Source organism: Ctenopharyngodon idella, chromosome 3 (genome assembly GCF_019924925.1).
Source record: "Ctenopharyngodon idella isolate HZGC_01 chromosome 3, HZGC01, whole genome shotgun sequence".
Classification (NCBI taxonomy): domain Eukaryota; kingdom Metazoa; phylum Chordata; class Actinopteri; order Cypriniformes; family Xenocyprididae; genus Ctenopharyngodon; species Ctenopharyngodon idella.
This window is the reverse complement of record NC_067222.1, coordinates 33657677-33684853: the sequence shown is the minus strand read 5'-3', so window position 1 is coordinate 33684853 and position 27177 is coordinate 33657677. Positions and strand designations below refer to the sequence as shown.

General features: G+C 36.9%; 1 protein-coding gene across 3 annotated transcripts in view; it reads right to left on the bottom strand.

Moving 5' to 3' along the window:
* Positions 1 to 26211, bottom strand: part of thraa (thyroid hormone receptor alpha a) — a 44788-nt gene extending 18577 nt beyond the window's left edge. The window contains exon 1 of one of the 3 annotated variants that reach the window (XM_051887584.1): positions 25859 to 26211. The gene's annotated coding sequence lies outside the window, so the exon portion shown is untranslated. Of the gene's footprint in view, positions 1 to 9583; positions 9702 to 25858 lie in introns of those variants that run through there. The other 2 variants (XM_051887581.1, XM_051887582.1) reach the window with 2 other exon arrangements.
* Positions 26212 to 27177: the final 966 nt, after the last annotated feature.

The following is a 27177-nucleotide window of genomic DNA, read 5'->3' as shown; positions in this document are numbered from 1 at the left end:
AAGCCGAACTGGGTTATTCCATAATGGCTGACCTCAGTATTTAATATTTTAGCAGTTCACACCATCTTGGGATTGATCTAGAGATTTTTTATTTTATTTTAGAGATTTCATTTGTGAAGGATGTCACACTTTTTTCTGTCTCTCTTTCATTGCACTGACACGCATTATCACCTGCATGTCACACCTTTTAGTGTGATGTTTGATGTCATGACTCACATCAGACACAAGATCAGACATGAGGCACCCCCTGAACACAAAGACGATTACCTGATGAATCTCCTTAATTTTATAGATTCTGGCTGCTGATTAGTCAATATAAGGTTCCAACTAAAATCTACAATAGAATAACTACAGATAATCCAATTTTTCAGCAAGCAATTCTTGGGCCTGGTATAAAGCCTTTAAAATACAAAAAGTTGTATCAAATATAGATATAAGCTAATCAAAATATATATACTTAAGCACTAGGGGTGTGATGAGACAGTTGGCTCAAGAGACGAGGCACGAGATTGAGTTGACGAGATCGGGATGAGATTTTTACACAGTATTTTTTAAGAAAACCTCAATGACAAAATTAATGAATGGAAAAATAGTCTGCAGGTGAATTTGAAATGTTTTAACTAATCATCTTGTAATGAATGTCATTTCAGTTCTACTTTCTGAGTATGAATTAACATATGCAGTAAAAGCACTGTAACAGGTTTTGCCACAAACTCAAATGATTAGTTTCTCTCCTGTAGAGTCTCTTTAGAACTGTACATGAATGATGAGCTTCTACAACTTTTGACCTCCTAACTGAACTCATTTCCACATATTGATCATAGAAATAAAAACAGTATAAATAAAAATGAATAACACAGTTTTCTCTTAGTCTTATTAAGTGCAGCAATAAGTCCATAATCAAAGTACTCTCTCAATATTCAAAGTGCAAATAGAGACCCAATTTTTCTTCCTGCATGATACAGAGCTGAGAAATGGTTACAACTACACAGCCCAGACTAAGATAGCTTTCATCAGGGAGCTGCTTTCAAAATGCGGGGTATTGAAATTGAGTTTGAATGCACGCTCAAGTCTTACTTTCGCTTTTGAATTTGCGATCGCATGTAGTCTGAATAGTCAGCGGAGGTGCTGAGCGCGCATTCTACAAGATAAGACATTTGTCAGGCTCTGTTGTGCAATGAATCCTCCGCCATGGTCTTGTCAGTCATCTCGTCACTTTCATCACGTGATCAGTGAACTCTGATTCCTGCTGCACTACGTATGACTGTAGCTCGTGTTTGATGAGCTGGATGGAATTTAAAACGACCGTTATCCAACTGAATTAAATGTTTTTTATTTCAAGAAAAAGCAAAACTACAGTAGAGGCGTAATGTAAATGTAGCAGTGGCATATTCTATCCTAATTTCACCCTCACACTCCGTCATGGCAATATCACGAGACAGCTTTTTACCTCAACGAGAAATCGTGACACGAGATCTTGACACACCCCTAATAAACACATATCACACCCCTACACTGTAAAACCTGATAAGAATACTCAAATTTTTTTATAGACACCAATTACCTCAAAAAATTTAAGTAAAGCAACTCAAATCTTTTAAGTAAAGAATAATTATAAATAACAATTAAGTCAAACTGAAATTTTTTAATTTTAATTTTTATCTAATGTTTAGGTCCACTGTACTTAAAACTATTGTTTACCATACATAATGTTTCTTATTTTTTAATTATTTTTTGATGCAGTGGTTGTAAAACCCAATAAGTTCAGAACACTTAATATATTTAAATAAACAACTCAAAGATTATTTTATACCACACAAATTCAGTAACTACAATTTAATTGAAAAATTGAATAAACTAACACTTAAACTTCACAGTTAAGTGTTAGTTAACAACAGCATGCCACATAACCACCAAAGAGACTATTACTTGCATGAACTGTTAATCAACATGCAGTATTTATAGCTTTGAAGTTTCACAGCCCATTCTCGACCTAACAGGCAGTACTCTTCACCATTATGGTAACACTACAAAACTTTAACATCACAGAAACACATTTACATACCAAAATAATAGAACATTAAACAACAACACATCTTTCCCTGTATTAATCTTGTGCAAAAACACACAAAATAACACTCAATTTCAACACTGATTCTCCCTTACAAAGCATGCTGGGAACTTGAAATCTGCTGCAACTCAGTTTAATGTTGAATGGACTCTTCTGATAATGTCGGTTATGTCTGTAATGTCGACAGCAACGTGACATGGATGACGTCACTTTATATCGCTCAGTAAACTTAAAAATAATAATTTAAGTATAAGGGTTTACTCAAAAATGTTGAGCTACACAAAAATAAAAACTAAACTCCTCATTCAGAAAATGTACTTATTTTAAAGGGGCTATATGTAATATTTTCACTTTAATAAAGCATAAAAATACCCTCAATATGTTTGCAGATATTTAGGAAACATGCTAAGTTCACCTACTTGTTTCTCAGAAAAACAATGCTACAGCCAGATATTCTACTTTGAAATGTGCGTTCCGTGTTGGAATGTCTGTCTTTGTTTTGGTGTGTGCAAAACCGCGTGCTGCCAGTTTATCCAATAGTATTTCGACAGCACAGGTTGCCAGTTTGCGGAAAACACTGCGTATTGCAGCCATGGAAACCAGCAAACAAACTGGGTCAAAAAATCGCAGATTCTACCCGACCTAAAAAGCCTCTGCATCCATCTAAAAATCTCTATGAATAACAGCATATTAAAACACAGATAAATCAACTCATCAACTTACAGTGTGTAAGTCTCTTCGGTTTTCATTGTCAATTGCGTGTCGTTGCGTGTCCTCAAGCTGGCAACCCGGGGCAAACCCGGGGCAAACAATATTTTGAATTTGGACTGCAGCACCTATGTCGACCACTGGATGTCATTCCTACATACAGCACCTTTAAGTTGCATCAATGATTTAACAGATTTTAATTGCAGTGTACTCAATCTTTATAAGTTAGTAGTACTGTTCAGGTTTACAGTGTAGTAAACACACATACATACAAAGTTCTTTCATAAAACTCTAGATGCCACAGGCTGATAGGTCCTTAACTCTATCTGCTTTCAATCACATTGTTCTCTATAGGGCACAGCTGATTAGTTCCTGCTGTATCAGTAGCCAATGAGTTCGCTATTCAACCTTCAAATAGGCTACTTGGTCAGCATTTACTATAGCTGTTGCAGCGCTTTCAGAAACCCTCCACCTTCCCCAGCTCCACCTGTATAGATCTGCTATGGGTAATTCATGTACACTATATTGTACAGCAGCAGCATGTCTTACTTGCTCACAACAGCATGTCACGTATGTATTGGCAGTATCAAGTCCCGTACTTGATCTGCAGCAGCAGCAATAACAGCAGGAGCAGCAGCAGCATTTTAGTAGATCTATTCCGCTAAACACTCACATCATTATAACAAATATTATATAAGATTTTTCATTTCAATATTTGATAAAACGTTTAGGATTATTCCTGGTGAAACATTTAGATAAACCATTAGACAACTTTCTGAATAAAAACTTTTCCTAGTGGCATTTAAAGCAGAATATTCCAACAACATATGTTTTATAGACAGAGGAGGAGTCTGACAAAAATTACATGTTGGTGGTGCATCACCTTTCAATAAAAATAAAGAAGTAAGTCTGGAATGACCATTTTGCCATCTTGTGTAAACAGTCTGGTCATGTCTACACTCAAAAAGATAACTTGTAAAAAACAAATCCAATTTATGATTGACTTCATATAGCTATATATTATTAATAGTTGCCCCATTCAATTTGCCATTTTTGCATACATATAAGTTTAGTACAGGTTTGAGATCTGATGGAGGAATTTGACAGTCTGTGATTCTCATAGAGAGAGCTTTCTTTCTTTGCTGTAGTATCTGCCTGTTCTTCTGGTTGATATTAAACACATATTTTAACTGATTTTATTCAACAATCTACTGTAGTTCCACTTTTCTAATTCAATAGTTCTGGTCAATAGCTTCTATTGTCACTCAAATGGAACAATCTGATTGTGTGTGTTTACACAGGCATTGCAGCAGCCTTGATCACAGACACGTACATAACCTTCCCTCAGGAAATCTGTTCTTTAAATCTGATTGTTGCAACCATAGAGCCTTGAACATCCACAGAACATTCAGACACAAATAAAACAGTATTAGTGATTCAGATAACCACAATTTACTAATTTATCAGCTAAACGGCTATTCGTAAAATCAGTAACAATTTAAGTAGAAAGCAGCTTAATTCCAATGCTTTCTGAACTCATTCAAGTACAGACAGAAGACATACATTTGTATACAGCTCATGCACACAGTCCATATGGCTAAAACACATTTTGGCAGAAGAGGACTCATGGGATGCCAAGAAAATGACTAGATTTGAAAAACAAAATTGACCTCTCTCATTCCCTTCCTGGTGAAGAAGACCACTAGCTCTATTTTCCATCTCTCATTTGTTTTCAATGCTGGGGAAATAAACCTAGAAGAAACAGGAAACCAGCAACGTATGTTTAGAATTAAATAACAGGAACCCAAACAAGTGCCTTGAGTGCTGAGTCTGTTTCTTTCAATATAATATTGTAGGTATTAATCAGGAAATGCGTGTCTGGACAGATTGTCTAGCTACAGCAGTTGAAAAGCTAAAACCATGACAGCGAAGTGGCAGATTTGTCAAATATAACTGAAGAGGTAGTTTAACGCTCTTCTTCTTTCTGTGGCTATTTTGAAGCACTTAACCAAAAAAAGCTCATTCAAAAATACTGATTATGAGATTGGGTCTCTCCCACTCAAAAGGAAAAGGACAGGACAAGGACAAACGAGGGAAGAGTCTTTCACAGGTGATGGAAGATGAGACAATCTAATTGAAAATTTTTCCCCTTTGTAACTAAAGACAATCCTATAAGCTGTTAATGGCCCACAAAAGAGTAAATTCAAAGGATTATGTGGTAGAATCATGATTCGCACTGACACAGCTCTCCTAAGGTCATGTTTAAAATTACATCTCCCAGAATACATCACATGGGCGAAGATGAACCACAAATGAGGAGGTAGTGAGAGACAAAGTGTGATGGATGTCCTATGTTCAAGCTTGTGCTTTTTAGGAAGAAAAGCAGAAAAAGCAACAAAAAGTTGTAAAAGTTAGTTTAGTTTCCTGTGTAGTTAAAACTAAATCATTTGAGACACCTCAAAAACTGTGGTGCGAAGAAATTGGTACTAAATAAAACAAAAAATTTAGTTTCTAGATTTTCAAAAGCAGATGAAATAAGACCAAGCTGCTTCAGACATTCTTTGAGACACTCCTGGACTTATCAACTGAAGCCAAGCATTGAATGAGAAGACACTTCCAGAAAGTAGGCAGCGGGAATTCACTAAACTTGAGCCATGTATTGTGCCATGTAACCACCAAAATCCTCAGTTATGGGATATTACATTAAACGAACACTGTATCTTATGGTAGACAATGGCAAGACAGAATCTTTGAATCTGACCTGCTGAAAATCAGAAAGTCTTTAGCTTTTACTTTACATATACCAGCCTACCAGGAGATAAAGCACACACATGATGAAAGCCATCTGTTCAGCATGGCAGTCTTACATGTTAAACTAAGGCACTTATATTAAGTTCAGGGCTTGACATTAACACCCGCCAACCCGCCAAATGCGGGTAGATTTCAGCTGTGGCAGGTAAGACAGCCCCTTTGGCGGGTTATAATTTCAGTCTACAGCCAAATGAAAGGTAGCCAAGCTCATCGTATCACAACATTACAATTCAATCACAATTCTTTATCGATTAACTTGCTGTTAGTGAAGGCGGGATAGGCGGAATCGCACTGAATGACACACAACAGAAGGGCTCTCTCCTTGCGCTCTCTCTCGCGCGTGCGATCAGATCTCCTTGCGCCTGAATAGTCAAATACACGCACACACAGATGTCAAAATGCACATCATGGTTATGGCTTAAGTGGACGTAAACAGGTGGGTAAAAACTGGATATGTGTCAGTATATTACGTCCATGCATTCAGCAGCCCAATTAAATACATTAATGTTAATCAATCGACAAAAGAGGTTAAATAAATGTATAGGCTACATGTTAAATAAACCTATGTATCTGAAAAAAGTGTTTTTTTTTTTAAATTTACAATTTGTAATTTGCTTCTTTGTTCTTTTATATAGCCTAACAAAAATAGCTTATAAAATTTCTCATATTATGCTTATGTTGCCCACCCCTTGCCCACCTGTACATACCAGCTGATATACAATGTAGTCTTGATTTGGGTGGTCAATCTGCATTTGAAAGTTTGAAAGGGTTTTAAATCTTGTAAATCAAGTAAAATGACTCAAAATCAAGTCATTTAAGCATGCCAAAGTCAACTTTAATCATATAAAATGTTATTTTCCAACAGCAAAATTGTGGCCAGTGAAAATGCTGAGTGGCTAGTAACTTTGGAAAACCACTAGCCACAGTGGCTGGTGAGGAGAAAAGTTAATGTCAAGCCCTGATTAAGTTGCATTAGATAAGAGCATTTCCTAAGTGCCTCAAATCTAAATCTAATTGGCCAGCATTTAAGGGGTATTTGTGAGTAGCTATGCTCTTTAATGGTCAAATTGACATTGTTAAAAAAACTGATTATGTAAACAGTATTCTTCTGTCTGTAAAAAAAGAAACTTTTAATAATCCTGGATCCAACGTGTGAAAGCCTTAAAGATGGAGTCATTTAGCCTTGACAAGGCCTTCTTAAACATTCAAATAATTCACTGCTTGTTACCGTGGTAACTGTCCTATTCAGCCCTCAACAACAAGTGAAGAACTGAATATTGATGTTGCAGAATGATCAGGTACGGACAGCTGAGGTCAAGAGGGTTGAAAGCAAATGAATGAAATGTGTGCACCATCCTTTCTACGTGCTCCTGTTCATTCTGCTGTCAATAGCAATTGTGTGTCTCTCCACAGTGACTGTGAGCACTGGAACACTTGCATGAGTCAGAGCAGCATGTAAGACGCACAAGGAGGCAATGTGATGAGCAAGACGAAGAATTAGATTTATCCATTGCATTGTGATTAATTAACTTGCTAGCGCAGAGCCAAGCTGACAAACGGTGACTGAATGAGACACTGACAACTGCAGTATGCAGTCACTGTGAAAAACCTCATGGCCTCCAGTCACGCCATATCAGAAAGCCCAGTGGGACCTTTTGCATGCTTTAACATTTTAATTGCACAGCAAATGGTGACAATGAAAACAATTTGTCCAATCCTGCTCCTGGAGAACCACTGTCCTGCAGAGTTTAGCTCCAACCCCAATTAAACACACCTATTCAAGGTCTAACCAGGCATACTAGAAACTTCCAGGCAGGTGTGTTGAGGCAAGTTGGAGCTGAACTCTGCTGAACTCTGCAGGACAGTGACCCTCCAGGACCGAGTTTGGACACCCCTGTTATAATCATTACTGCTGGTGAACATATATAAAAAAAACAGTTGATGACATCAAATAATAAAGTTTGCAAAATGCTTGTGGGCCTATAGCTGTGACATATGGGACATCTAAAACGCTTTTGCTGAAATCACCAATTCAATTCGATCATGTTGTAAACTGAAAATTTTGTCATCATGTTCCTCCAAGACCGGATTTCCTAATAAAAAATGTCATATTCAAAACAAAAATTATGATACTGTGGTCAATACTATCACTGAATAATAATGTAAAATTAATACATTTATTCAACAAAGATGCTTTAAATTAATCGAAATGACCATAAAAGATTTATTGCATGAGAAGTGATGTCTTTTTTAGATGGTGTCTTGATTCTATCAAAACCACATTCACATTCCCCATCCGACTTGCATGCAAGATTAGATGTTTGATTCAGATCTCATCAGGGGCATATTCACACACTACATGTAAAAACTGCATGAAAAAACACAACTCCTATTTCTATTAATTAGTGAAAGTCTTGTGCTGTTTTGTACAGTACACAATAGCTGCTTCCCAATTCAGAGGCTGCATCCTTCAAAGGCCGCATTCGAAGGCCGATTGTGTCACAGCTGAGAAACAAAGGCTGTCCCAATTCGAAGGCTCCTTCAAATGTAAAGTGTCCTTTGTTTCTTGGACAATGAAGGATACAACAGATATAATTGCTGAAATCACCAATTCAATTCGATCATGTTGTGAACTGAAAATTTTGTCATCATGTTCCTCCAAGACTGGATTTCCTAATAAAAAACGTCATATTCAAAACAAAAATTATGATACTGTGGTCAATACTATCACTGAATAATAATTAATACATTTATTCAACAAGGATGCTTTAAATTAATCAAAATGACCATAAAAGATTTATAAAGTTATAAATTTCTTTTTCTAATAAATGCTGTTCTTTTGAACTTTCTTTTCCTGAAAGAATACTAAAAAAAATTTATTCCACAAAAATATTAAGTAAATATTATACTGTTTTCAACATTGATAATAATAATCAGAAATGTTTCTTGAGCATCAAATCATCATATTACAGTGATTTCTGAAGGATCATGTGACACTGGAGACTGGAGTAATGATGCTGAAAATTCAGCTTTGATCACAGGAATAAATTACATTTTAAAATGATGAATCCCTTGTTGTGAGAGATTTCTTGTTAAATATAAATGCAACTATAGGTATATTTTCATTTATTAAACCTATTTATACTGTGAAAAATAAAACATTATATGCAGTCAAACCAAATTTTATTCAGACACCTTCAACATTTCACACATTATCTCAGTTTATTCACTATAGTTTAAAAAAAATGGTAATAAAATATGACAAGATCTCAAGAGTTAAACTGTGTCAGAAAAAAATTATCTTGATAATGTCAGATAACACTTAAGCAAAACATGGTCAGGTCAAAGTGTCTGAATAATGTTTGGTCCCAAATTTGTATCAATTTTACTGGTAGTCCACTGTATGAAGAATTTTTGGGTATAATATGTCACAGTTTACTTTATTTTGCTATCCTCACTTACATAGATGAACTATAGTGTCCTGCACCCACTAGTAAAAATATATCAAAAATTATATCTAGTGTCTGAATAATTTTTGGTTTGACTGTATATGTGAAATAAATGTGATTTTTATTTTATATATATATATATTTTTTTCTACCCTACCATTAGAGTTAGATGCATAAGATGAACATAAAACTATGGCTGCATATTATAAAATAATAAAATAAAAATAATGAATAATCTCATGTGTCTTTTGCAAGCATAATAAAAACAGTAATACTGTGTTTGGTTTTGCAATTTGGTAACACTTTACAATAAGGTTTCATAATAGATGACCATAAGAGAGATTTAAAAATGGATTTGAAACAGAAAATTTGTTAACCTTGCACATTCAGCATCGACTTATTTTCCATCAGGTTACGGGGTTGTGTAGGAAAACGCATATACAGAGCTGCATTAAGTGTCTGAGCTGGATCATGTTGAGTTCGAATAAATATTGTAAGAGCCTCTCACATGTTTTTTTCACAATGTAAAGGAAAATGTCCTTACCTTAACTTGATCTGAGTGCCTACTAACCCTAAAGTAAATTTGCCATTGAGTTTCTGTTTGCTAAGAATGCAAAGGACAAATCAGACTGTTGGCAGTAATGCAACACAAATCCAATGTTTGATTTAGCGCTTAAAACAGCCCCTGATCCCCTCTGAGTCTACAAAACACAGGCATCAGGTCCATGAGGTCCATGGCACCAGCCGGCTAAGCATTAGATTTTGGGGTTAGCTGGGGTTTAGCAGGGCTGTCAGTCCTGGGGAAGAAACGAATAGCATGGGGGTAAAAAACATAGGGAAACATATAAACCACCTGACTGTTTCATACTCAAAACATTCTATGTCAACATACAGATGGGCAGGAGTTGAATTTAGGTCCTCTGGCAATGTCCCAACAGTTCCTGAGAAGTACTGTGAGCATGTGGTCAAGCCAAAATAAAAAAAACAACAAACCCTGGGTTACACAGTAAACATCAGATTCACAGCCAACATGTTCCATCACCTATTATGTACTGTAGTGCTCCTACAAACCACACAGTAACACAAGCTTTCTTTTTCATGAAAACTAACTATGCTGAGGCCATTTAAAAGCGCAATATAATGAGCTTGAGCAGATCAGTTTACACTAAATACACCTATAAATAGTCAAAAACATAGTGACAAAGAGCATCTTTCCTCATTTTACATCAAGAAATTAAAAGGTTTTGACAAATGCTCAACATGAAATGACTCACTGATGTTTTATTTTAAGTGGAGCTGGTCGCCTCAAGGAGCAAACATGATGAGATCACATGACCAGCTGAACACTATACTCATTCTCTTTAATACACAACATAAACCATTACTGTAGGTGGATGAATAGCTGAATAGTCAAAGCTTTATCAGTTTGATATTTACTGAATAATAAAGATCATATGGTTTTCCATCTTCCATTGGTGAAAGTTCACACTAACTGGTTCTCTTTAGTGTTTACGGCTTTAAAGAGAAAGACTGTATTCCCTTAAAAATAAAATATCACATCATGTTGTATATTTCAACACATTCCGGAATATGAAATACTGCAGGATGGGATCTCTGTCAATTATATATTACAATTTGCATTATTTAAAAAAAAAAAAAAAAATGTTATTAAAAGAGATTTTTTTTGCCATACTGAAAAAGATACATAGTAAAAAGTAGTAAACTTGCAATTGTTACCTTAAAGAGCTACAGTAATGATTAAAAATTAAATAAAATTATTTTCGCAGATGTATTTAGGTTGATTCAGTAAAATAATATTTTTGACTTGAATAAAACCAGTTAATTTAGATTAGCTACCATTTTCAGGTTACCACTTTTTCAGTTTATGAACAGATTATAGTAAGACTGTGGGCCCTATCATACACCCGGCGCAATGCGACGCCAATCACGACGTAAGTGTTTTTGCTAGTTTCAGCCCGACGCCGTCATCATTTTGTATCATCAGCTTGTTTAAACAGCAAATGCACTCACGCTCATCTGTTCGCTAATGGCCGTGCTGGTCTGAAAAAGAGGCATGTTCAGGTGCTGTCACAAGTGGGTTGTAGTATTTCAACGCATGACAAAGGAGATATCTTTAAGAAAATTTAATGGAGTGCTAGGAACAAGAAACACAGAAAATCACCAGGAAATCAAATCTACAAACGCCACATAACAATGAAAGTTAGACAAGGACTAAACAGAAACTGAGGGCTTATATGCAAGGTGAACAAAGGACTAAACAAGACTAATTAACAAGACACAGCTGAACTGAGGACACTAATCAAAAGAGTAACCTAGGATACAAACAAGGAGAACAGAGGAGAAGCATTCAGGCTTTTAAAGGTAATGGGAGATGAGAATCTGAATGGTTTATTGCACGTTACGCCCAAAACACACCCATGACTCATTAAGAGACTAGGTACAACCCTTTTGGACCATGCACCTGGCGTGCCGACCATTTTTTGCGTTGTTAAACTAGCAAAAGTGGATTCGGACACCTGCACCATGAGCTTCAGACCATGTGCTTAGATCATTAAAATAGGGCCCTGTGTGTTAACTGCAGGATCATGTAGCATTTTAACACTTGCATGAGAAGTGATGTCTTTTTTAGATGATGTCTTGATTTTATCAAAACCACATTCACATTCCCCATCCGACTTGCATGCAAGATTAGATGTTTTATTCAGATCTCATCAGGGGCATATTCACACACTGCATGTAAAAAACACAACTCCTTTTTCTATTAATTAGTGAAAGTCTTGTGCTGTTTTGTACAGTACACAATAGCTGCTTCCCAATTCAGAGGCTGCATCCTTCAAAGGCCGCATTCGAAGGCCGAGCTGAGCAACAAAGGCTGTCCCAATTCGAATGCTCCTGCAAATCTAAAGTGTCCTTTGTTTTTTGGAAAATGAAGGATACAACAGATGGATCCTTCGCGGCCTAGCCTACACCTGAATTCATTGCGCGCCGGTGACAACAGGATTTTTTTTGAGAGAAATTGTTGGATTACACTTTTAAATCTAAGTACTAATGTTCTTACTCTAGTCTACAGACACAGACTATAGCAAACAAGGCTAAGGGTCAATGCAGATCAGTCCAGTGGAAATGGATCTATAGAGAGATAGCAGTTCTCTGCAGAGACTTTGATGCTACACAAACCAACGGGGATTCACAAGGGGACACAATGAGTTCACTTCACTTTGAGCAGCATGGTAAACGTCCAGGTGGGTTTTCAATCTGTTTGTGGCCCCTGTTATCTCTGTCTTTTAAAAAGATTTTTCTTATAACAAGCCACTTTTTCAGACAAGTAGTGCTACAAAGCTGTTTTTATATCATTTTATTTTGTGTATACTGCTCTACAGCCAAGCGAACTAAAATGTCCTCTCTTTCTCTCAGTTGAAAGATCCGGAAAGTCTCCTTTATGAAAATTAATCATGGTCCTATATTAGTAAAATTGTAGTAACCATGGTTTTTGCCGGATTGATTAGCATTAGTATAACCACTTTTACTACAAATACCATGGTTAAACTATGGTCAGTGTAGAAAAAGCATGGTTAATTTGGTCTACCATCTTAACCATGATTAATTTTCGTAAGAGCAGAATCACTTTAGTGATTAGGTTAATTTGTAAAGTTCAAATAAGTGAAAAAGAAATGATTCCTCAATTCAAGTCACCCAAACAAGTATGTGTAAAAAAATAGTGTTCAAGTAAATGTAAAGCCATCCGTTCATTTTTTAACTTAATTTTCAAATAATTGTAGCACTGTGATTGATGTAGAGTCTTCCTATGCTCTCAAACTACTTAAATATTTGTTTGTAGAGGCATATTTTGCAATAAACATAGTGTTTTTATATAATCAACATCTTTAAATCAATAGTTAAAAGTAAATCAATTTGATTATGCCATTCACAATGCTTCATGCGAATGTATTTTTTTCTCTCATTGAAGCTTTTAAACAATCTTGTATCTTTTCAAATACTTTTTTGCTGTAAAGTTTGTAATATTGTGATTCACCTCGTAGCTGATTGGTTTGGTTCATGGCTTTAATGATGACTTTAAAAAAAAAAAAAAAAATCTTTTTAAAAATCCCATTTAAAAATTATTGGGAAAAATACTTCCGGAAGTAAAGCCACTGAAAATGTGGGCGGGCAGTGTTGCACTCTATAGACCCTTATGCGCCAGAGCGGTAGCTTTCTATGGCTTCACTGTCGAAGTGTATTTACGCTGGTGAAGTGGATTTACTTACTGTAGAGATAACGAAAGTTATCATGAGCATTGTAATGTTTGAAGCAGATGTCATAACAAATGTTAGTAGACCGGGAAGATTTTAAATCTAGCGGTTCATTCTTAAATCCAAAAGATCTTAACTTAATGCTTTGGAAATACAAACCAGAAGACTGAACACATTAGGCTTGTTCGACTTGCTGCACAGACCGATCGGCGGCTGACTTGAAGCAGTGCATGCCGGTAAGAAATTTTTCTGAGTCAGCCAGCGCAGTTTCTCAAGAGAAGCTGCATGAGCTGATGTCGACACAGCTGTTTCACGATTGGCCGGATTCACCGCCTGACAACGATCACGTGTGTTTCGTGTTTATTGTCACGCCTTCAGTTCCACTAATGCTCACAAATCTGTATTTTTATAACAGTTAAAGCTCTTTTCATGTAGTCGCGATGTTGTATTGTGTCATGTTTATCAAAATAAAAGGTAGACCCCACTACATTGGTATTTAAATAATATATGCTTATGTTGAACTTTATTCTTGTAAAAACAGATGCTGTAAGCAGTACATAAAGTACTGAATGAAAATGTCTCTGAAACATCTGTGTATTAGTCAAATATTGCATTTATTTCACTTCAGCTGCGATAAAGTATGCAAACGCAGTGCGAGCGTCACTACGAGAAGCAGAAAGTGTCCGACTTCACGTCTCCGTTTTCAGCTTCTCTCCGCCTGCACTGCACGCGGCTACTCTCGCCGATCGGTTGCATCCAGCTGCAGCCGATGTCAAACACACCTAATGAGTGCAGCACTGAAAAGAGGCGGGGCTACATAAGTTGCTGTCACATGACCTAATATTGAATTTAATTCAGTTTCAATACAAATGTATTTAGAATCCATTTTTTTGACACCCCCACTACTCTGCTGTTTTCTGTATTTCATGCATACAAAAAAATAGCTTACTGTGCACATAACACATACTATATACTGTAGCGAAGGTAACAGCAGTATGTTAATATCCTATTGCATAGTCTTTTAGGTTAGTGCTTCGATTCCCTTTAATGCCACAGTCCTTCAGCCCAAAACTACTGAAAGTGGCACTCTGTTGGTACATGACACAGATTAGTGTACATATATTAGCAGAGGTCGAATGGCTGTTAACTCAAACAACAGGAGATGAGTTACTCATAATGAATAAGTACTCCATGCATTTCTATACGTGTTTGCATTAATCACTATAAGGCTATACTTTGTCTCCATGGAGCTCAAGGTATGGCATTATCATAATTATGTTGCCAACTTAACAGACACATGTCACACTATAGACAAAGACAAACACATAGTTGTGAGGGAAAACAGGGAGGTGAGGGCATGACAAAAGTGACAAACACATAAATCGCCCTGCTGGAATATATACACACGCGAGCTTCCTCTTTCACATTTACATGCTGAGTCGCACACAGTCTCGCAGGATAAACAATCTGAATGAGGTGAATGAGGGGGCAGAGGGAGGCCAGTGAAACGCGATCTGCTTCGATCTTCTGGTTACAGTGCTATCGCTGTAATGTGAAATACTTTTTGGGGGGACGCAGGGGTCACGGTCCGACCCTAGGGACATTTCCACTGCACCTGTGCCACTTTTTACACTGACACTTCATACGCTTATGGCTCACAGCACCGCACGTGCATTCAACATAGCAAAGCATTCTGGGAAAGCCTTTCCTGGAAAAGAGGGGTTTGTGTTTTTGTGTCGACCGAATGTACACTGCGCAAAGAAACAGATATTAAGTAAAGTAGGAAAATTATGTCATCTGTTGACAGACTTACAGTACTGTCTGATACGGATATTTCGATGCCATCTGTGTGCAGTGAAGTCATGAAATATGATACTTTTCTCTACATCAGGCATATGTTCTGATCATGCCATCTGAGATGGTTTTCTTGCCAAAGGGGATAAAAGAAAGAACAGAGTAGTCGAGAACAGTGATTTGAGCCCTCAGATGTGGCTCACAGCAAATAGCCAATTTATCATGGTTGCCTGGACAGTCAATAGCAAATGTTTGATATTAGTCACACTTAAAGGGTTAGTTCACCCAAAAATGAAAATTATTTTGCAAATGATTTTATCATTTATTCACCCTCATGTTGTTCCAAACATGTATGAGTTTCTTTCTTCTGTTGAACTTGAACACAAAAGAAGATATCTTGAAGAATGTCAGTAATCAGTTGACAGACAGCAGCCATTAACTTCCATTGTAGGAAAAAAATACTATGGTAGTCAATAGCTGACGTCAACTGTCTGGTTACCAGATATTTAAAATATCTTCTTTTGTGTTCAACAGAAGAAAGAAACTCATACAGGTTTGGAACATAAGGCTAAAAAAAATCATTTATTCTAAATATAAAATTTGTAACATTATAAATGTCTTTACTGCCACCTTTGATCAATTAAATGTGTTCTTGCTGCATAAAAGTATTAATTTCTTTTATTTCTTTCTTTTTTTCCTTTTTTTAAATCTAACTGACCCCAAACTTTGAATGGTAGTGTAACTTATTATACTAACAAGAGATAACCAAGATCTAGAATTTGCAGTTTCAACAGCTTCAAAGTCAAACCCTGCAAAGGGTGTCCAAATGGCCCAGTTCAGTGGGGCCAGCTTTGTTGCTATCATCCATCACACAGTCTGTTCACACTTCTTCCATCTGGAAAATGTTTAGGGAGCATTAATGCCAAAATACTTCACATCACTAAACAAGCTGCCAAACTACTACATCCTGTCTGGACTCCACATTCCCTGTTCCCTCCAACGACTTAATATGAAATATTCTTAATATGAATAGATCTCACAACATCTCATTTAGGGATTCACCAGGATGCAAAAAGCTCTGCTACAATTACATGTTACAGCCACTCACAACATGCGCTCTTAAAGGGACAATGATCTTTAAGAGAACTGCTATTAAAGGCTGAAATATCTGCCATAATCTATCATTGCCCCTTTAAGTTAGTATTATATGATGATATATAAATCTTTTTTTTTTAAATAGCACAAACAGTTAAATATCCAACATTAAAATATACTTATTCTTAAAAATATATGCACAAAATACAGCCCATATTTGGAGTCATTTTATTTTAGTATCATTTTTTGTGTTTCCCTATCATCCGTGTTTCTTATGTGTTTTCATATTGTAGGACTGAGAAAATAACACTTTAATGTCCCCCCCTCCCCCTCCCCCCCCTCTCTCATCTCTCTCTCTCTCTCTCTCTCTCTCTCGTTCTTGCTTTTCATTGGTTGTTTAGTTATACAGTCCTCCGAGGAAAGTGAGTGGTAACTTCTACATTGGCTCATAAGTCAAACACACATAAGTCAAACCATTTTTTCAAACAATCCAACTGCATGACAATACATACATTTCTATAATTGCAAATGCCAAGGAATACATTGCCACATGACATATAAAACATCATTAATGAACAGGCATGAGTGGAAGCAACTAATGATCAATGTAAAATATCTGAGGTACAAGAAACAAAGAAGTACAAAGACAAATTATGTTGTTTTTTTGCCATTTGAATTATTTTGCAGAACACAAAATTCTCTTTGCAACCACTTCCTTCCTCAAGTGACAGTCATACTGGCTTCTGCTTTACGAACACAGATGCCAACTGTCAACAAGTGGGGGCTACAGAACCTGTTGAGATCGAATAAATCATAAATTCCCAAGAACAGTTATATAAAACTTACAAGAGAGGAAGGCGAAGGGCGCACGCCGCAGGCCCCCAATCTGCCCGGGCCCATATGCACATGCATACCCTGCATACTAGTGTTGTCAAAAGTACAGACTTCGGTACCAAGTCGGTACTGTAATTTTAAAAATGTGAGGCTTTGAGCATTGTTGAGCGGATTCGTAAACATCTCTGATTGGCCATTGTGTTCATGCGCTCATCAGATATGTCTGTGATTGGCGGCAATGATCAACGCATCAATGACGCTCTTCACTGAGCGCTTACACAAATACACCTGGGAGCGTTAGATAGATGCCTGCCTTCCTGCTCCCGCTTTCAAAACGCTTTCAGATTCAAACACTTCGGTGTGCTTTCTGTGTGTTGATCACTGTAGCCAATCACAGACATATATGTTAAGCGTGTGAACGCAATTGCCAATCAGAGGTGTTTACAAATCCACTCAACAATGCTCAAAGCATCACGTTTTTTTTTTTTAAATTTCAGTACAGACTTGGTATCGAAGTCGGTGCTTTTGACAACACTACTGCATATCCAGTCGCTATGCCACTGCTTTTGAGTCAGCCATTCTTCATTATTAAATGTCTAAGGAGGAATATGGAAAATCATTCTGGAACATATTTATTTAGATTTATAGATTAACTTAGATTTGTGTTGCTCTAAAAAGTAATTTAGGGGATCTGTTACCACAACTTAAATAAATGCATGGTTACAAGTTAAAAAATTCTAATTTATTGAGTTCAGTTGATATAATAATGTTGATCATTACATTAACTTAATATTGTGTGTAATTTAAACTCAAATTTCTGTGTTAATGGATTTTCTTTTAATTAAGTTGTAGTAACTTAATAAAAATTGTCTTGATAACTGGATATTGGATAGTGGATTTCTAGTTCCCAGCATGCTTTGCATTAGTGTTGTCGAAAGTACCGACTTCAGTACCAGTCGGTACTGAAATTTTAAAAATGTGACGCTTTGAGCGCTGTTGAGCGGATTCGTAAACACCTTTGATTAGCCATTGTGTTGACGCGCTCATCTGATATGTCTGTGATTGGCTACAATGATCAACGCACAGGAGCGTTTAAAAGCACACGGAAGTGTTTGAATTTGAGAGCGTTTTGAAAGCGGGCGTCTATCAGCAGACTGGTCCGCGATAAATGCCTGTTTTCAAACGCTCCCGTGTGTATCTGTAAGCGCTCGGTGAAGAGCATCATTGATGACTATTTACAATGTTTTTGAAGCATTGATCATTGAAGCCAATCACAGATATATCCAATGAGTGTGAACACAATGACCGATCAGTAGGGTTGTTCTGATTCTGATACTAGTATCGGAAATACCACCGATACCACAAAAAATTCTGGCATCGGTATCGGCGAGTAATTATTCTCATGTACCGATCCGATACCATTTTCTTAAACAATACCTAGTTGTGCGCGCTATCTTTGCTTAACGCAGCAAATCGGAAATCAATGAAAACGTGCTAGCAGTATGTCCGCTGTTTGGCAGTATTTCAGACTGGACCAACCAGCCAGTAAAACGGCGACATGTCTCATATGCAATGCTGCAATTTCGAGGGACGGCACAAGTATTGGCAACTTTAACACAAGTAACTTAATAAAGCATTTGAAGACGCGTCACCCCGCGCAACACGATGGTTACAGAAAGGCTAAGACGGAGAAGGATGAGGTGTGCCAGAATCAACAATCTTTGGAAGCTTCATTCAAACAAAGAGAAAAGTTTTCAAAAGACAGCCAACAAGCGATAAAGATAACCGGAAAAATTGTCGAGTTTATTGTTCTGGATGACCAGCTGCTGTCAGTCGTCGAAAACGTGGGATTTTGCCGCTTAATTGAACATTTGGAGCCCCGTTTACAGTTCATACATCTCTGAAACAGCGCTCCCTAAGCTATATGAGACAGTGCGTGAACACATGTTATGTAAACTAAAAGATGTGCAAACAATCAGCTTAACTACCTACGTCTGGAGCTGCGACGCGACCCCGCTGTCTTTACTAAGTTTGACAGCACACTGGGTGGACACAGTGACGCCGTCATCTTTTACACTTCAAAGTGCAGTGCTGCAAGCTAAAGAGTTTCGTGGGTCGCACACCGGCACATCCATAGCTGAATTAATTGAGGGGATGCTTGTGAAGTGGAATATCTCTAAGTCCCGTGTTCATGTTATTTTGCGCGATAACGCAAGCAACATGAAAAAAGCCATGGACGAGATGGTTGTGTCGAGTTCAGGGTGCTTCGCACACTCTCTCCAATTGGCGGTACACAAAGGCCTATTATCACAGAGAAGTGTGAGTGATGCGCTGGCAAACTGTAGGAAGATAGTTGGCCATTTTAGACACTCGCCATTGGCCACAACGCGCCTGGAGGATATTCAGAGGGATGCCTCCAAGACGTGGCAACAAGGTGGAATAGTACTTTTTATATGGTAGAGAGTTTACTTGAGCAGAAGCGGCCAATTTCAGCATACGGAGCTGATCACGACCTGCCAGCCACATTAACAGCCAACCAGTGGGCTTTGCTGGAAAAAAAACGTCCCTGTTTTGGCACCATTTGAGCAACTGACCAAACAGATTAGCTCCTCCACCTCGTCTGTAGCGGAAGTCATCCCCTCAGTTACAGTTCTAAAACGACTACTTGCTCGGGAGAGCCAGGAGGACACCGGTATAAAAACAATGAAAACTACCCTTCTTGAGGCCGTCAAGAAAAGATTTGCAACCATCGAGGAAGAGCCCTTGTATGCAGTTGCAACTATCTCGGATCCATGTTTCAAAGACAGGTATGTCTATTAAAATTTTTCTTCATGTCCATATTGATTATTGTCACTGCCATATGGAGTATATTAGTTCACTTGTTATATTATTTTAAAATGGTACTGTATAAATGCTATTTTTTAAAAATGTTTACACTTAATTTAATAATTACTGATGTATTAAGTCTGTGACCACACCAAAGGCTACTTTGGAGGAGGTTATTTATTTGTTACATTTATTTATTGTTTTTCATTATTGTTTCTTTCAGATACTTCTCAAGTGCGGACAACATCAAGCATGCAAAGGATGCTCTGACAGTAGATATGGAGAAGATTGAGAAGTTACTGACAGTGACCACCACAACTGTAGCAGAGACAATTGCAGAAAACCCCAAGAAAACTTCAACGATGGAAGTGCAGGTAGGCAGCAGCAGCAGAGAGAGTAGCTTGAAGGGCCTGTTTGAGGAATTCCTGCAGGAGCATGATGAGGAACATGGCGCAGGTACTACAAGCACACATGTTCAACTTCAGACATATGTGATGGAGCAAACTATCTCACGCTCAGACAGCCCATTCCAGTACTGGGCCGTCAACCAAGTTTGATTTCCCACTCTGGCTGCCACTGCTGCAAAGTTTCTCTGCGCCCCTGGTACCAGTGTGGATAGTGAGAGACTTTCAGCACAGCATCTAATATTGTGGATGCAAAGAGAAACAGGCTAGGAGGAGAGAGAGCAGAAATGCTAATTTTCCTGAAGAAAAACTTGCCATTGTTATTGAAATTGTGAGCAATACTAAGTTCTCACAGCAGTGTGTAACCTAGTTTAAGTTACTTGAAATATGTATATTTTCACTGGGTTTAATGTTGAATCTTAACTCGTTCAGTTGAGGTTTATTTGTGTACTCTAAGTTTCTTATTTCACTACATTGTGGCTGCACTTAGTGTTTTTGAAGGACTACTTTGAGTATAAATTAATGTTGCACATTTTTGTGCTTTTGTATTTAAAAACTGAAATGCCTTTTATTTAACAAAATTGTTTCTGGACTTTAAGTTTTAAAGAGATTATTTTCTTATATAATTATACTCCTAGATTTATTTGTTGCACTGTTTTTATACAGTTATATTGTAAAACTAAAATACCTTTTTCAGTTTACAGTGTTAGATTTGTGGCTGCATTTGAAGTTCTTTTTCACTTAAAATAAATAAATAATATTACTGACAAATGTATGTCAGATAATAAAAATACTCTAGTTCACTGTATGTATTTGTTCTTGTTTTATTAAGGGATAAGTCTGAAGCACACCATAAAATAATTCTATCAATTCATACAGGGCTAGTAGTATATACAGCTGTATATACAGATACACACCCAGGTATTGGATCAGTACTCGGTATCGGCCGATACCCTGAGCTCAGGTATTGGAATCGGTATCGGGAATGGAAAAGGGGTATCGGAACATCTCTACCAATCAGAGGTGTTTACGAATCCGCTCAACAGCGGTGTCACATTTTTAAAATTTCAGTACTGACTTGGTACTGAAGTCGGTACTTCTGACAACTCTACTTTGCATAGGACTACATTAGGATAGAACGTATGTATGTTTTCATATAACAATAATTTTATGTGTTTTTTGGTGAAGGGGAAGACCCGTTAGTGTTTAATGCTGTTATGTTTGACATTTAAAAGAGTTTCTGTAATGCTGAGGTTTTTGTGGTTACCATTGTGCTGAAGAGATATGAAGGTAAACACTACACTGATACACTACATCTCTAAGCAAAGACTGTGCTAATGCCAGTAACAAGTAATATCTTACTTCATTAAAATTATATGCTAAATATGTTATATTTAGCATGTGCTATGATAGCTGTGGATTAGAGTTCTGTTCTTGTACTTTACCACTTAGTGTAGCAATATCACATAAGTGCTTTACCCCATAAAACACAGCAGCCGCACGTCTTTGATGTCTCATATAGCATAAGAACATCCCATAACTGATTGAAGTTCACATTGCACTTATCTCCACCATGTTATCACCCATGATCATCATCAGGTTTTTATACATTTCCTATAGAAATGTCATCACGTCTTATTTGCATGGACTTCTGACCTTTGAAACTGTTGGGCTGCCTATTGTACTGGTGCTCTTCTGTTCTCTCTGTGGTATACAATAACACTGCAAAAAATAAAGTAGTCATTCTTACATGAAAGCACTGTATATTAAACGGAGCAAAATGGACTTTTTGAAGCAAAGATTTTAGGATGGACATTTTGGGATAATGTTTTGAGCTGCAGTACTAAACACTAAAAGAAACTACTTTTATTCAGGAAGAATGGATAAAAAATTGATCAAAAACAGAAAAGACATTTATTATGTTGTAAAAACAATTCTATTTCAAATAAATGCTGTTCTTTTGAACTTTCTATTCATCAAAGAATCCTGAATAAAATGTCCACAAAAATACTAAGCAGCACAACTGTTTTCCACATTGATAATAATGTGTCTTGATCAGAAAATCGTCATATTAGAATGATTTCTGAAGGATCATGTGACTCTGAGGACTAAAGTAATGGAGTAATGAGGAATAAATTACATTTTAAAATATATTAAAATAGAAAACGTTGTAGTTGTTTTACACTGTAATAAAAATTTTTAACTTTTCTCAAGACTTTTTTCAAAAACATAAAAAAAAATCTTATCAACCCTAAACTTTTGAACAGTATGTATGTTTTTATATAACAATAAGCTCTTACCTCAAAAGATCAAGGATAATTTTAATAATTTAATCAATCATATAATTTTATGTTCCACATATATCAAATTACGTCAACAGCAGATCCTTATTTGTAGGGACCACAACTGTGTTAATATAATAAAGATTTTCCTGAGATAATAACTGATGATAACTATTCATTAACTCAGACTTCTGTGGTTTAAAAAAGAGACACTCACTGGATATTAGTGTTCATAGGACCAAATCTGTCACTGAATTACATTACAGAGTCTAGTGGCGATTGATGGTGTCTGGGTCTTATCACACTTCTTCAGAACAAAAATATGGTATTACCAAATCTATCATCTATGGGTATTCTTTTTACTTTGATTTTTGTCATCTAGGTACTCCTAAAACACGCGTGCAGCGAAAATGAAGAGCATGTTTATTTGTTTTTTGATTGGGAAGAGCTTTGATGGGAAAAATGGGAACCACTGATCTATTGAATCAATACAGAACTATAGAGAATTTTTTAAATACAAAACTTAAGAGCACTGTTAAACATGAAGGACATATGAAACAATGTTTTTCAGATCATCAAAACACCTGACATGACAGTGTTAGGCATCACCTGTTGCTATTGGTGTAATCCATGTCCTACATGCTTCAGGCACGTAAAGAAATAACCGCTAAGCTATAAACGATCACGGAGTTAAATCATTTTACTCAGAAACCCGCTGCAAATAGAGCACTAAAAATGAACTACTGTGAACAGAACACAAGCAGTGTATCATTTTGTATCGTAAGCTTCAACGTCTGTTTAAAACACGGACGAATAACTCATCCGTACATTGTGTTCAGACAGCACAAGACCGTGCAGCAGGCAGTTCCCTCATATGACCTGATGCGCGCTCCCGCGACAGCCGCTCTCTGACGTCAACATATAATGAATGCAGATTGAGACGTCAGCTGGGCTGTTATGCAACTGAACTATTTAACTACCTCGCTCATTCTCGCACAGAGGCGATTCAGCCCCAAATGCAGGACACGGCGTCCCAGGTCACATCGGCCCGAGAGTGGCGCCGAAGTGTGCCTCCCATAGTGTCCTCGGAGTCTGAAGCAGAAACCCGAGGAAGACTGGAGCTGCACACTGTTTATCGCATATGTTCCACAGACTAGGTTCTTTAAGGACGCGAGTTCCCATCGTGCACTGAATTATTTAGCCTCTCATGACCAAGCTCGTGCTCTTCTTATTCAATGCCGTGTTGCACTGGCACGATTATGACATTTTGGCTAATTGTCACAAATCATTTCGATTGACGATTTAATTATGTCGCTCACATTAAGAAGTCGCCATTTATTCACATTTACTTGGAATCAGAAATTTCCTACAATGCATTTGTAAACAAATATTGGGGGTAGAACGGTTAATAGGCCTATAGGCTGAAAATATTCACATTTCACAAATGTTTTCTATTTTCTTTTTTTCATGGAATATTGCAGTATTTGAGCTATTATAAATTTTTATCCATGCACAACATTATTTTTTTAATTAATGAGCCCTCATAATCTTTAATCAAAATAACTTCCCCTCCCTCTTGCAGGACATCTCTTCTCTTCTTTGATGACGTGTTAACTGGCATGAGGGCGGGGCAACCTGTCACTCACATGACATCACAGCAATAGCAAACCACAACCATCCAATCAATCCTCTTGGGACAAAATCAAGTACCGCCCGACATTTTTCTTGTTCGAGGCTGTTTCATACGGAGCCCCGGACATGACATGCAGGAAAAAAATAGTAGGCTAAATCGTGTGCACGATTTACTAATTCGTTACCTTGATTTACTAAAACGTGCGCACGAATTAGTAAATCGTGCACACAGTTTAATTTTTTTTTCTTGCATGTCATGTGCGGGGCTCCGTAGTTTCAATATACATCAGGATAGGGGAAAAAAAAGACTATTGCAACTTTCGTTTCATGCCGACTTTAACCTTGTCCACCTGATTATTATAATATAATATTTTATTATAATTATTATTGTCATAACTGGAGCTTAGTATTATTATTGTGATAAATGCAATTAGATTAAACAATAGATCAGTTATGTAATGTTGGGGCTTATAGAAACAATAGCCTAAATTAGTAATTCATAATTTAGATTCTAATTCTGAGTTTATTTAAGTTTGTGGCAACATCAACTGCTGTGGATTATATCATTATGCATGTTGAACTGACAATTTTCTCCAAAGGAGCCTTTGAATTCAAGCCTTGTAAAACTGCACTGCTGAATGATGAACCTGTATCAAGGTGAAATGATTGATTTATTCCTCGCCACCCACAAATACAGTGCCAAAACTCATCAGAAGGTAAAAAAGTCCACCTACATACACAAATAATATTAGTTAAGCCATGGACAAGTCATTCAACATGCACCTTCAGTACACTGCTCTGTGAAGTACTTGATCCTGATTCGTCAATCGCTGCAGCGTCAAATATTTCTGACTTCCCCACCCCTTTTGAGACTTCTTTCAAAAGTTTAGGGACAAATCTAGCAACTTCTTGGACAAACCTTATCTAGATTTTTACTTTGCCCACTGATCTCTATTCATATTTATATAGATCAATGAATTTTTAGTTTCAGAAAGTAATTGGCAACCCTGATGGCTGCCCATGCAGTGCAACACTGTATAATTGACCCCTCATCCGGTAAACCTGTTTTCTACACAGCTGTGCTCCTATTCTCAACAACTTAATACAGGGGTAAATAAATTAATAAATAAAATTTGAAATTTGATTTGTCAATAAATAAGTAAATAAATAATCCATCTAACAGTACAGTACTATAAAGAGTACTACTGTAGTACTGATTATTGATTAATCACAAAATAAACCATTTCAGAGTGAGGCAAAATCTCTTGCTGATAATGATCTTATTAACTGTATCATCTCTCATGAATGGCGTAAATGTTTCTACATGACACTTGGGTGGTGAGCAACTCGCTGACCAGCGCCAATCCTCTCGAGTGCAATTAACTGTAGTTACATTTTATAATGGTTATACACAGTTCACGTCTCTGTTTTCAAGCCACAAGAACCGGAACTAGTTAACTAGTCGGTTTCTGGTGTGTGCTAAACCGAACTTTGTAAGTAGCACTCACTTGGTATCCTCTTATGCCGCGTGCAAAGTGCAGAGCTTTAAAACATGCGCAGCACTGCGATGACGGCGCGGATGTTTTACAGCTCTGCGCTTTCGCGCGCACCATAAGTGGACACCTCTGAAGTGAGAAGCTCAACACGACAGCTGACCAGAGGACAGCAGGACATTACTCACCCACTTCCTTATGAATAAAGACAACCTGCTTCCAAAATGCGAAATGGTACACTGAAGTCACTCCAGGCTCCTTAACGACCGGTCTTCGTCGCGAATCGCTGTTCAGCGCGTTGCGATACGCTTGCAAACCGCTGAGAACTAGTTAAAATAACAGCTTACATTCGGAATATATCCACTTAGAAGCAGTTAGTACATCATTTGTTTGGCTATGTGTGAAAACGATAATGTTTCGGCTGCCACGACAGGAAAATGCACGAGCTTTACTATAATCGCTCCGCCCCCTTTACTGTAAGGAAGAGCTGATGGTATAGAAGTATGTGATTATATCAAATGCTGCTCTCTACAGGTTCACAACAGCTTAAACCTTTTAACCCTATGTGAGATGGTTGACCCTGTGTGTGAAAGTACTTCCTGAGACAGCTGTGTGGTTGCCAGTGCCCACAGATCTATACATCTCTAGGACATTGAATTGTTGTGATCTTGCAGAATGATAATTCAAACCTCTTTTGCTGTATCGCCAATAATGATAAAAAAAAAAAGATTACAGAGAGGGCTTACACTTAAATCTTCGGTGATCAAAAGACAGACATTTAAATTGAATATCTGTACTGTGTACGTCAATGATGTAACCTTATTTTTTTGTAGGAATAATATATATATATATAAGTATTCAAAAACACATTGTAAATAAGCCTAATATTTGTACAGTAAATGAATTCTCTATGATGAACATGTTTCACGATTTCTGAATTAAAATTACTTTTCATATGGTAAAAAAAGGTTAAAAATCACTATCAGTTTTTTCAATGTCCACTTTTTTTTCAAATATTAAATAATTTAGTTATAATTGTATATTATAAATTTATTTAAAATCACTGCTTATGGCTTAATACTTATTGTAGTAATAGTAAAAAAATAATAAAATATTATGCCAAATTTATTTCTTTGAAAATTATTAAATATTATTAAATATATTAAGTGTTTTGACCATTTATTGAAATGGCATTTTGTTCAGGTCAAATTGAGCAACCTTAAGCAAGCATCATATTAATGACTCAAAAATTGATGATCAATGATATTTGTAAGAAATATTTCTTAAAAGGTTAGTTCACCCAAAAATGAAAATTCTGTCATTAATTACTCACCCTCATGTCGTTCCACACCTGTAAGACCTTCGTTCATCTTCGGAACACAAATTAAGATATTTTTGATGAAATCCGATGGCTCAGTGACGGTTCGGAGTGCCAAAGTCACGTGATTTCAGCAGTTTAGCCATTTCATAGGAGATCCAAGTCACTGATTCAATTCGTAAAGCTCCG